Below are 13,887 nucleotides of genomic sequence, written 5' to 3' on the forward strand. Positions count from 1 at the left end.
TTCCACTTTTCAGTACAATTTTATTAAAATGATTTGGGATCGGTGTTCTTCTATAAATATGTTTCCAAATCTGTTGTAGCCACTAAATGACGTCTATTTAAAATGCAATGAGATGATGGAAGTGTTTGTTCAACTACTTCCAACTGCCTTCTCCTCAACTACTTCTCAAGCTCCTTCTACACAACAGTTTCAAATGCATGTTGCACCTGAGTTTTAGCAGCATTATGAGAGTCAAACTTAGATGGATACTTATCCGTAGATATACACTCAAACTCCTGCTCCTCAACAACAACAACAACCCTTTGGGTTTGAAGGTTTCAGAGCAATTGATGGCTACTCCTTCTCTCACTTAGCATATTCTTCGCAATTTCAAGGAATGTCATCAATGTTTGGCACTACTTCAAATACTTCATTATCGGCATTCAGCTCTCAACAATATTATCAATCGACAATACCTTCACAACCTGACAAAGATGATGACGACGAAGATGAGGAAGAGCCACAACTGGTTAGAGGCGGAAGTGGACAAGCAAGACAACATCAATCACAACAACAACAACAACTAAGAGTCCAACCACCTCGAAGGAGGAAGACACCTGGATGTGGAACATCATCTCATAGAAGCCATTAGGAATTTCTATTCTTGTTATGTTTTTTTAAATGTAATTATTTTCGAATTCGTAATACAATTATAAATTTCATTTCTATAAAATTGTCTTATTATTTTAATTTATGCATTTTATTTTTAAACAACTACTATAATAAATGTTAAAAAAAATAATAAACTTTAATAAATTCCACAAAACTAACACTTTAGGAAAATTATCCTATTCAATTTAATCTAAACCTATTATTTTTATACACTAAAAATCATAAATCTTAACTTATTTTAAAAACTCACACTATACTCAATAAAACTAACCCCTAAAACAATAAATAACCCTACAATATTCGGGTAAAAGGAAAATTCAAAATTTACCATGTCTCATTCAATCTCGTGCATCCTGTACACAACTATGGAAGTCATGCATGATATCCACGACTTTGCTTGAGGAGGGAGAGTGTGTAAGAAAGTCGTGGCTTTGAGCTACGACATTGCAGAGAAATCACATTCCTCATCCACGACTACACCAAAGTCGTGGACCATATCCACGAGATTCAGAAAAACTACAGTAGTTACGTAATTAATTCAAAACTTATACTGAACGTGGGATAGTATAGTCAAACTACACTACCCACGTAAATTTTCCGGGAATCATCATTTGTTTGCCTTTTGTTGAAAGTTAAATTTGAGGAGCTTTCCCCTCTCAACAAATCGTTCCTTAGCAAGGTGCCAATTTGTTGAAAGGTTATTAATCTCATTTTCGGTGTGTTCTATTTTATTTGATGAAGTAAGTGAACTCGGTTTTATTCTTTGTTCGCCTTCTCGGCTTTGTTGAAATAAATTCCAACGCCGGTATAATGATTTCAAGAATATTCCAGTTACAACTTACTTCTTAATAATCATGTGAATGAGTTATTCCTTCTTTGCTCCATCTTGGCTTTGTTAGAATAAATTCTAATGCCGGTACAATGGTATCGAAGCAATCCCTTATTACATAATTATTAAGTACCTTTGAATACCATCTCGGTTTTGTGGCATAAATCCCAACACCGGTGTAATGACATTCTAATGTACAAAAGTGATGAATAGTTAGTTGTTAGAAACAAATAAATAAATAACGAACAAAAAAATAATGAATTTAAGTGACTTTTATTTCTTTACTCCATTTCGGGTTCATTTTATTAACAAACCAAACTTCTTCCTTAAGGAATGTTGATATTAAAGAATAAATAAATTGCGGAAAGTAAATAACAATAAATAAAAGTTAGTAAGTTAGTTTCATCACTTTTGTATATTAAAAGTGTTTTCAATAAATAAATTTATTGATAACACTTTACTATTTTACAATTTACACATCTTTCAAGATTTTATGTCGAACCGCACAGAATTGCCTAATAGAATGAATCATATGAATATGTCAATGCACAAATAATGAGTTAAACATTTTTTGGTGGTTTTTGGTTTGATTTGCATATAAACAATTTAACAAGAAAAATAAACTAAATATTAACAAATTCTTGAAGAGACAAGATCATTTTGAATAAGGAAAATATTTCTCAACTTCTTATGAGTTTGAACTACTTAGACAAGTTCTTATGTTTTACTTTGATTAACTCCAAACACCAAGTTCTAAAATCCTCCTTTTAGTGTATGTCCTAAAATGGTAGAATGATAATCACTTATATTTATTACTAAACAATATTACGTCCACAAAGAGATTAGGTTGTCACACCCTAATCTTGGCTACTCTACTTAAGAAAAGTATGTTTAACTTGGCAAATAAACTAAGTAGTACAACTACTCCTTAGTTTATTTGTTAAGTGTTTGAGACAAGTAATTTTTATGACTTGAAATCATTTTTTAGGTGATCAATCTAAAAAGAATATTAAGTACTTCTTAAACAAATAATATTAACCAAAGCACCAACTTGAATGATTAAAATTCAAACTTTTGTAAATTAAGAAGAAGTAGAAATTACATAACCTTGTTCAAAAGAAAATGTTTAGGAGCATGAGCCATCCATCCAAGGATTGGATGCTTTAGGTTCCAAATGAGATTACAAAATGGATTTTTGCATCTCATTTGCCTTCTCCTTTCTCTTCTAGAATTATATGAAAAACTACTCTAAAACTAGCCTAAAATGAAAGGAAGAGAAGAGGAATCAACTAGGAAGAATTTAGAATGAATGTACAATGTTTTTGAATTGAGAATTTCATGCCTTTATATAGGCCAAGGTGCTGGACGCTCATCTGCCCTGTTTGACAGCTAAGCTACTCACCATTGGTCCCTAGGAAGAGCCACTTTGGCCCCTACTTGACCCATACTTGACCCCTATGGTAGACTAGGTTACATGCATGGTGACACCTCCTCCTTCTTGTCATAGCTTTACGTCATCCATGAGGTCATGTTCTTGGCCTTTAAGCAAAGAAAAAGTATGATGTTCCATGAGTTGACCTAGAAATCATTTTTCTGGTGCGTCAGGCGCTTAGCACACCTGGTTCCACGCTAAGCTGCATGTTTCAGCAGCTTAGCTGACCTGGTTCCACGCTAAGCTGCTTGTTTCAGCAGCTTAGCTGACTTGGTTCCACGTTAAGTTGCCCGTTTCAGCAGCTTAGCTGACCTAGTCCCAGCTGGGCGTGGACCTGGCTGTCCTGGCCTGGTGCTTAGCTGATCTGGTCTGGTGCTTAGCTGACCTGGTCTGGTGCTTGCCTGACCTGGTCTAGTGCTTGGCTGACCTGGCCTGGTGCTTGGCTGACCTGGCCTGGTGCTTGGTGCTTGACTGATCTGGCCTAAGCTGATGCTTAGCTAACTTGGCCTAGTGATTAGCTAACCTGGCCTGGTGCTTGGTTGAACAACTTTGTGCTTGATTTCTTCATGGTGAAACAGCCTTTTTTTCTTTGGTTTGTTACTTGAATTTTGTTGGTTGCTTGGCACTTTTGGGTTGTTTTCTTTAAGTTAAGGTAAGCATTTGATTTTTGCAAGTTGCTTGGCCTACTTTAACTTAGGTTTCTTCAAGACGAATTAAGCTACATTCCTTCAAGGCTAAGTAACCAAATTAAGCACATAGCATGCCATGCTTTAACTTGATTACTTTTAACAAATCATTTTGAGCTTTTGTCTTGAATTTTGGCTTGAATTCTTGTCCATCTTTGAATTTATTCTTTAATATTCAATTTCCTACAAAAATCAAAGAAAACTTGAACAAGAATTAATAAAGAACTAATTTATTCAATCATGCAAAATTCACCTAAAAATTGTTAATTTAAGTTGGTTTTCTACAATTTGCATAGGATGAGTGCCATAAAATGATGGTGAAAAGTATATACTTTTTGCACTGACCACCTTTTTAAAAAATCTAAGCATTTTAAAAATGAGGTTACTAATAATATGAACAAAGATTAGATTAGAAGAAACTTATGAAAATAAGCAATAAAAGGAAGGAAAAGAAATAAGTTTTGGCTATTTCCTAAAGGAGATGACTTGTAAGTAGAAAATGAGTTAAATAATGTAAATCAAATTGTAGAGGTAGAATAGGAAGAGGTGCTAAAGTGTTCACAAAGAAAAAGAACACAACTCACCATTAGATCTCTATAACACGAGAAAGAAATGGAAATGAATGATAGTAAATGCAAAGGAATAGTAGACATGGCTATCAAATCAGTTTTATGAGCATCTAATGAGGTAGATAGAAAACAAATTTCCAGTGTAAGAATACTGCTGCCATATTCGAAGTTTCAAGAAGAAAAGACTAATTGCCGAACAAATCGTGAATCAGCAGAAAACACCAAGTAAATCACTTATACAAACCATTTCAATGAATTATTTTGTGAGTTGAATTTTAGAAGAGAAATAAAGAAAATAGAAAGCTTCAGAATCAAAAAACGCACCGGTGAAATGACTTAGAAACAAACCTTCATTCTTAAAGAGCCCCCTATTATGATCATGAAGGATGACATCAATGTAAATCTACATTGAAGTATCAACAATTCAATTAAGGACTAAAGGGCGGAGTGAATCAAATTCATCACATAATACCAAAAAACAATGTTGGTGTAGTGATGTAAGAACCTGCTAAAATTTTGAGATAATAAAAATACTCATTAGCACCCACAAAAATACTAGCAATATGGTTCTATAAAAATAATTTATGAGTGTGAACATATATACATAGATATCTACATATTCATAAATTATTTGCATGTTCATATTTTATTTTTTAGTTAAATATTTTATTTACTTCTTATTAGTTTATAATTATATATTATTTATTTTATTATTATTATTTTATAATAAAACATTGTGATTGGAATATAACAATAATTTTAACATATACATAAATTTTATTATTTTATATATATTGATTATTATAAAATATATAAATATATATAAAAACTTAAATTTTCATTGGTTACTAGTTGTTAGCCACTTGCAAATAGTACAAGTATGGGAGCAAGAAATCACTACGCACAAGGACTTTGATTTCTCAATTCTTTGAGCAACCAAACAGTTGTTGGTGTGCCTCAGTCAAGTTGGAGAATGATATCGACCTTATTCTAACTTTTATTTACAAACACTTCAACCCACATTAATATTATTTGGGAGGATTGATTGTACAATCTTTATATGATATAATAATTTGTAATTAAATCTATTCAGATTGTTTGAGAGTGAAAAGTAGATTTATGTTAGTTCTCTGGTCTGTGTTTTGAGCCATGTTATTGTCTGCCCAAAAAATTGAGCCACCACTAGCATCTACCAAATCGCCAGATATAAGGAGTCATTCTGTACTTGTGAGTGTGGGAGTGTCCTTTAAGGACAAGGTTCTAGATCTTAACCATTCATCACCTCCTGTGGTGAAAAAGGAACTGATCGTTGACAAACTCATGAGAGTTGCTTATGAGGAATGAAATGTTGTCATTCCACATATCTCTCTAGATGAGTCGGCCTTTCAAGAACTATGTTCTCCTTGGAAGGATGTTTTGGTCATTATTTTGGTAGGGAAAACCCTCAACAATAATGTGATCAAAGAGAGACTGAAGAGAATCTGTAAACTTCAAGGGGGTTCGATATGGTGGATGTTAGTCATGGGTTCAATTATGTCAAATTCGATCCGAAGGCAGATCGTGAGACACTGATTGGAGGATGATCATAGATGCTCTTTGATCACTATGCAGCGGTGGCATGCTAAACTCCCAAGTTTGTTTTTCCGACGGTAAAGGTTGATCGCACCATGGTTTGGATTTGATTCCGGGGCTGAATATGGTCTATTATGTGAGAGATATTTCCAAAATATCTGAATTCACGTAGCGAGTATATACATATTTTGGTTTCATAATATATGAAATAGAATGATAATTGGTTTAGTGGTTGCACCTATTGGCAATGAATTGGAGGTCATGAGTTCGATCTAGCTTGGATGGTTTTGTCCATGTTTTATTCATTATTAACGTGAATAAAAATGAAACAATGCAACCACAAGGATTCAAACCAAGGATGTGTTACTTGCCAAACAATGTACCTTACCACTAAGCTACGAAACTCATTCAGATAATAAGTGAACCATGTTAGTATATGGCTATTCGTGAATTAGTGTAGAATCCCGAAAGTGTTTCTTTTCACCAAGTGGCATTTATTTCTCTATTAATAGAGACACTTCAAGGCATAATGGGACATCCGAAGATCCGAATTTTCTCATCCCAGAAATCATCCTCCATTTCTCTAATGCATGAGAGAAAAGTAGGAAACATAAGTTTGTAAACTATTATTGAAATATACGTTTGTTGTGTTTGTGCAAAACATATCAAGGTTTTCCAAAGTATCATGAAGGGGATTCGCTGTTCATTCAATTTGTATCCAATATACTTAAATTGGTGGGGCTAATCGAACCTAAAGGTTAGTGTGGTAACACACGCTTTAGAGGTTTTTACGTGCATATCAATCAAACATTTTTCTTTGTTCAGTGATGCAACATCTTACCAATAATTCAAGTTTTCTCACATATTATGATGAGAGTTTCCTACTTGCTTTAGCTTCTTGTGTTGGGAGACCAATTAAAGTGAATAATAATATTCGGAAGGCAGATAGAGGACGATATGCAAAGGTTTGTGTAAAGATTGATCTAACAAAACCTATGGTTGGAAGTTATGTGTTAGGAGGTCATTGTTACAGGGTGATATATAAAGGTATTCATGTAATCTGCAAAACATGTGGTTGCTATGAACATTTCACCAGAAACTGTACACTAACTCCAACAGTGGCCCCGATAACCACCCCTATTCTAGCCTACAAGATTGAAATGGCTGAACACGTGGAAAATACATTGGCAAGTAAAAGCTGAGCATTAAATGTAAATTCATTAGAAGGGAACAAAACAGATCACAATAATTCCGGGATTCATGAAAAATTATGAAGATTGGCTAATTGTTAACAAGAAAAAGAAGTTTACTAAAAAAAAGTGCAACCAAGTACCATTAATATAGTCCAAGGGAGACCAAAATCTGCTTTAAACATTGACTAAAGGCTAGGAGATTCTCATGGAGTCCTGCACGAATTCATTGCCTATGTCAGAAGAAGCCCATGCACATTAAGGCATGAAACCAGAAACGTTTGAAAACTAACACGGTTAGGAGCTCCAAGCATTCAAAACCGCAGGACTTTAATGCATTCAAAGGAGGAATTCAATTGCCTACATCAGTTCACGAGGAAAGTGGTGCGGCTACTCTTTATGTGAATTCAATAGAAAAATTGCCATCAATATCAATGAGTATACAAACCCTGGAGCAAGTAGTCAATTGGGCAAGAATCAAGGCATTGTTGTTTGTTCCCACAATAATGTTACTAATGCTGCCAAATTCATGGAGAACATTGACACCCACCCGGCTAATGAAGGAAGGGTGAGTAATGTGGAACCAACAATGAAGAGATTTTCACGAAAAATTCAGCACGGACTTAGTGGATGAAGTGACAAGACATCCCATGCATGGAATCTTCATGTGGTGGTGAGGTAATCTTGGGTTCCATCCAATCTCTTCCTACGTGTCATGCCAAATTGGAAATTCAAAACAACAACAGGTTTGGGACAAAGGATTCTCTTCAGTCTTCAAACTTCTCAATCTCTCATGATGCAGATATGCTTAGTTCAGATTCAAATTTAGAGGCTACTCATAGAATTAGCAATACATACATGGATTGTTAATTTTCTAGTAATTTTGGTGTTCTAGTTCACTCGTTACATCTCTAATATAATTGAATTACAGGAATTTAATATTTTATTTTGGAATGTTCGTGGAACCATTAATTAGAATGGTCGTCGCTTTGCTAGAGAATTAATAAGGAAATACAAACCTGATATTTTTATTCTTACATAGGCCCATCGTCAATCCAGTGATGCTAAATGCTTATGGAATAGCTTAGGCTATCAGACATGTGGGACTGTTGAAGCTTTTAGTCATGTTGGTGATATTTGGGCTCTCAGTGTTGTTGGTAGTTGTGTGAAGTCGTCTATTGTTGTCCTACTATTTTTTAAAGCTTCCAATACTCATGTGAGAATGCTAACATCAACTCTGGATGATTTTTGTAAGGCATCAAGAATGAAGGTGAACTTAGAGAAATCTAAGTTCATGTGCTTCAAAGTTATATCTAATACAATGAAAAACAATTTTATGACAATTTATGTGATGTGTACTGTTTCTAGACTTGGTAACTACTTAGGAATCTCACTTAAACAAGGTAGAGTTCACAGATCTGTGTTCAATCCTCTTATGGAAAAAATTGAAAAGCGCATGAGTACGTGGATGTCAAATCTGCTTAATAAAGACGTTAGGCTTTGTCTTACTAAATATGTGATTGCTTCTTTGCCAACTTATACCATGCAGAGTATGTTGTTCCCATAGAGCATTTGTAATGAGATTGACAAGTTTTCATAGAATTTTCATAGGGGGGTGATGCCAACAAGCGAAGTCTCAATATGGTTACTTGAGAGATTTTGACTAAGAACAAAAAAGATGGTGGTCTTGAGATCCGTGACTCTCGTTCAACCAATATCTTTCTTCTGGGTAAGCTAAGTTAGAGCATGATCCAAGGGAGCAACAAGCTCTTTTGCAAGGTTCTTAGAGAAAAGCATCTCGGGGATTGTTGCACCGGCCATCCGCCTCACATGTTTGTAAGAGTATTGTGAATGCTATAATGGAACTAAGGAATGGTTTCAACTTGTAGTTAGGAGATGGTGATAGATCATTCTGGTATGATAATTCGTCTAGAATGAACATGTTTTTCACTTTGGTTGATTATGTTAATATTTCGGACACTCGATTATGAGTAAGGGATTTATTGAAATTGTTTTTTGTAGGATTTTACAATTATTTACACTTTGCTTCCTAATCATGTGAATGATGTTATTGCTTCAATTCCAGTTTCGGCATCACCCAACACCTTTGACTCTTGGATTTAGGATGCTGGTGCTACATGTTGCTACTCTACATATTCAGACTACTGGTGGATAAGGAGTAATGATGTTATCATGACTTCCCTTTTTCATTGGAGTTGGTTATAGAGATTGCAGGTACTTGAAATGGTTAAATTTTTATCTTGACTCTCTTCTTATCATTCTTTTCCAACAAACCCTCTACACTTTAGGATGAATATGGCATCTTCTAATACATGTACCCACTATAATAATACAATTGAAGTTCTACTTTACACTCTCAGATATTGCAAAAATTCAGACCTCTTATGGCATCGTTTGGGCTTTAGTGATCATAGTGGTTGGGCTAGTCACTCATTTATGTCTTGGCTGCTTGATAATACTCGAGTTTGTAATGGGAAATTATACTTGGCAGGTTTATGGCAGACTTGGAGGTGGCACAAGAATACTATATTTGGTAGTAATCCTTGGGACACATCTTATGTTGCAAGAAATGCCCCATCATGATTTTAGAGATTGGTGTTCTATTGACAAATTTTCAATTGATGTTTCTATATCCAGAATTAGTGGTGTCAACTAGAAGTTGGTAGAGACAAACTTAATGTGGATGTCACTTTTAATTTTCATACTCAAATTATTGGAGTTGAAGGCATTATTTGGAATCTTGACGTACATTAGCTTTGAGGTTTCTCTACAAAATTTGGAACTAGGTCTCCATTAGGGATGACAATATGAGCTTGGCCCGATGGGCCAGCCCATTCAGATAGGTATTTTTAGCAGGCTGAGCTGCAGGTTTTAGCCCAAAACCCATATTCAACCCATTTTGGAAGTCCGTTTTTAGACTGACCACGGAGGGCCGGATCGGGCTGGCCCAGCAGGCCAACATGAAAAAGGTTGTTGTAGTTTTAAGTGGAAAAGGACCTTCTCTTCATCTCTATATAACAAACACTTCATTTTTCAGTCGTTCTAAGATCTTCTTCCGCTCCTAATATTACTTTCCACAAAAGGTTCTTTGTGGATTTTCCCAACAAAGTAACAAAAAATGCGGAAAGAAGAAGAACAATAGAGAAAGGAAGGGTGTGGAAAACAACATTATTATATTATTATAATGATTTATTATAAATCATCACATGTTTGGTTATTATATTATTTGTGGTAGATAGATCATAATCTCCACATATTATTCTATAACTATCTTTCCCAACATTCCTTGATTTTTGTCTTTCCATTTTTCCTCTTCCAATTTCCATTCCTTATTAAATGACTAAATTACATTCTGTATCTGCTATCACTTGGTAGATTGAACCTGGTTTATTATTCACCGCGTTTCTTCTGGAATCCAATTTTCTCTTTTTACTTTTGGGTCATAATAAATGTTCTCTCTTATTATCTATAAACACAGAGTTTTCACTGATGTCATCGTTTTTTGGCATATTCTCCCAGTTGGGTTTCTTTTGACTAGGCTTTATGTCAGGATCCAAGGGTAAAGTTTCTATTTTTGCATTAAAAAAATGGGCCAACCCGCCGGCCTGCCAACCCTATCAAATATGAGTAGGACTGACATTTTGAGTCCTTTTAGCAATAAGGGTTGGGTCGGGGCAACCCAATTCTGGTGGGCCAAAGGCGGGCTGGCCTATATTGCTACCCCTAGTCTCCATCCTAGAAGAACTATTAGCTATAGAATATGATCTATGGTTGGCTTAGAATTAGGATCTTCGTTTAGTGACATTGGAGACTGGCTGTCTTGAGACAATCTACATCATTTCTAATAAGATGGAGAATAGTTTACAATAGTTATCTCAAGTTATTCAAAAGATTAGTTTTTGTTAAAAGAAATTGGGATATTTAAATTCCATATATCTTCTATGAGGAAAACATAATGAGAGATTACATTATGGGATGCACCACCAGAAGGATTGCTAGTCTTCATGTAGATGGACATATACCTTTTACTCTTGTTTCTTTTTATCTTTCCATTATACCACAAAATAATGTTTGAGAAAAAAAATTTAATTAAAGAAATGCTTCTCTCTTAAAAAGAAGAAAAGTAAAAGAAAGAAGGAACATCATAAAAAGAGGAAAATGCTCGTTTAAGTTGTTGAAGACATTGATAATAAGTTTGTTCGCTGGTAACATAATGATGAATGTCTGGACCTAGAAATTGCACATTGACCAATATTCCATATATCCCGAAACACCATAAACACACCAACTTAACTTTAGTTAACACTCATTCGGATCTGGTAACAACAAAACTGAATTTTTTTAACTACTATAATCGTAGTAGAAAAAAGTGATATCGAGACATCAAACATATTACCATATTATTACAACTTGACTGGCATGGCTACACATGTATACATGTATATATGATGTTCTATATACAACTTACAATATCAAAGAATATCATTTTTGTGTCCAAAAAAAACTAACCTACAAAATGCCTAATTAAGGTTACCTAATAAAAACTAACATGTAATAAAATATGTAATCATCAGCCAAATGAATAGAAATAAAAGGATAGAAACTATGATAAAAACAATTGATTTGCAGCATTGTAACTATAATGTAAAACAATTGAATAACACCATTGAAATTATAAAGTTTCATATGTAATTTTGAAATTACTAACTTACGTTATCCATATTAATATGTTATCATCACCATACCTACAACGTTCCATGGCAAACATTGTGCATATGTTGAATATCTACTAATCATTATGGAGCTCGAGCCTGATAACTCTTAGGTCGTATAATTCAATATTGTTGAGTTACTGATCAGAAACTCGTGAGTAGCATATCAAAGGTGAGACAGATCATATTTCAGTTACTTCATAAAGGGTTAACAACAAATGTTTTACATTTTGAATCTCCCCTAAATTATTCAATATAAATGTGAAATATCAGAAAGTAATGTCCACTTAATAATTTAAAGTAATATTTCATTTACACCAAAATTAAGTTATACTCGTTATACTTAATTTCAGTCATTTATTTTATTAAATCTGACGGACCAAATGAGTGAAACTTAAAAGTTATTTAAGATTTCTTTTTTCCTCTCTCATCATTTATTTCACTCACATATTTGATCTGTTGGATTTAATAAAATAAATGGTTGAGATTGAGTATAACTGATATAACTTTAAAGATTTTCCTCAAGTAATAATATTATATTACGAAATTTGGAATGTCTCGTTTAGTTGGTCATTGCAAGTTTAAAATGTAACAATAATGTATTAAATTTTGTACCATTGAAAAGAATTAAATGATTTTAACGTTTGTGCATACATAGGATTCAACTATTACCTCAAATAACATAATATTAATATTATTATTATTATTATTATTATTATTATTATTATTAGTATGTGTTTCCCCTTTCACAATCAATTTGATGTTTTGTATCTGATTAATTAGTTATTTATAAAGATCAAAGTTAGGATATAGAAATGAGGAAAACTGTATAAAGATACCAAACTTTATGATATTTGTAAGTAGCTATTATAAAATATTTTTTAATTGCCCGTTAAACTTTATTATTAATGAAATTGTCTCTGTATAAAGATAATGTTTAATTAATAACAATGAAAAATTATAACTTATTTTGTTTTAACATCAACTCTTGAGTTATTATTTTATTTTATTTTGTATATATACTAATATTAATACATTAATCACTTTTAAATGTGAAATTTACTTATCATAATCTTCTAAATTGTTTTTGTATTTTGATGACGATTTCTTTCAAATATCAATGTTGACTAATATGTACCATTGCATTATTATTGTTTCTAGTATGATTGCACGGATTTTTCGTGTTGTCCTATTAGTAATTCAATTTTTTTATACACAAAGACCAATTTCACAACTAATATTTAAGGGATAATTAGGAAATAAAAATAGTTCATAATTACTACTTGTAAAAGACACAAATTTTGGAGGAGTTTTATGCACTTTCCCTATAAATTATACTTATTCAATCACCTATTTGTCTCATAATCATATTTTGCACTTATATAATAATATAAATATAAATGACAAAGTTGAAATATAGGAATTATACATGTTCAATTACATATTTACCTATTAATTACATATCCAATATATGTTTAATTAGGATTAGGATACAAACCAAGCAATTTGACTTCCATATTTGAAATTTGATTCTATTTAATTTGATAAATTTAAATAGAATCAAATTATTTGTCTAATCTATTGAATTGAAGAGATAAATTAATTTAATTTAAAAAAACCATATAATCCTATATAACCACCTCAAATATATTAACTATAAGTTGCATATCTATACTACTTAATAAAGGAAAAACCTAACCTAACTTTCATGGAGTTATTTTGGGTTTTCTTATTGCATATTTTATAACTTCTAATTTTATTGTATAAGTTATACTTTCATCTTTATATATACTTATACTACTAAACATTTATTTCATATTTTATAACTTCTAATTTTATCTTTATAACTTCTAATTTCATCCTTATATATTCTTATATTAATAATCATTTATTTCATATTTTATAACATTGTATAAGTTATACTTTCATCTTTATATATACTTATTATATACTTATACTACTAAACATTTATTTCATATTTTATAACTTCTAATTTTATCTTTACTAGTGTGTTGACAGACACTACCGTGTCTGTCAACCCACTTCCCTATTGTTTGTAATGTGTATTCTACATATTAAGTTATATTATATATTATAATTTGCAGTTGAATATATATTCGTTTGAGGTAATTGTCCAATCTTAAAGAAAGGATACATATACAATTGTGTTCATCAAGAATAGAGTCTTAATATCTTCACTTAATTTTATTTTCTAGCGTGTTAAC

Source organism: Lupinus angustifolius, chromosome LG01, assembly GCF_001865875.1.
Source record: "Lupinus angustifolius cultivar Tanjil chromosome LG01, LupAngTanjil_v1.0, whole genome shotgun sequence".
Classification (NCBI taxonomy): domain Eukaryota; kingdom Viridiplantae; phylum Streptophyta; class Magnoliopsida; order Fabales; family Fabaceae; genus Lupinus; species Lupinus angustifolius.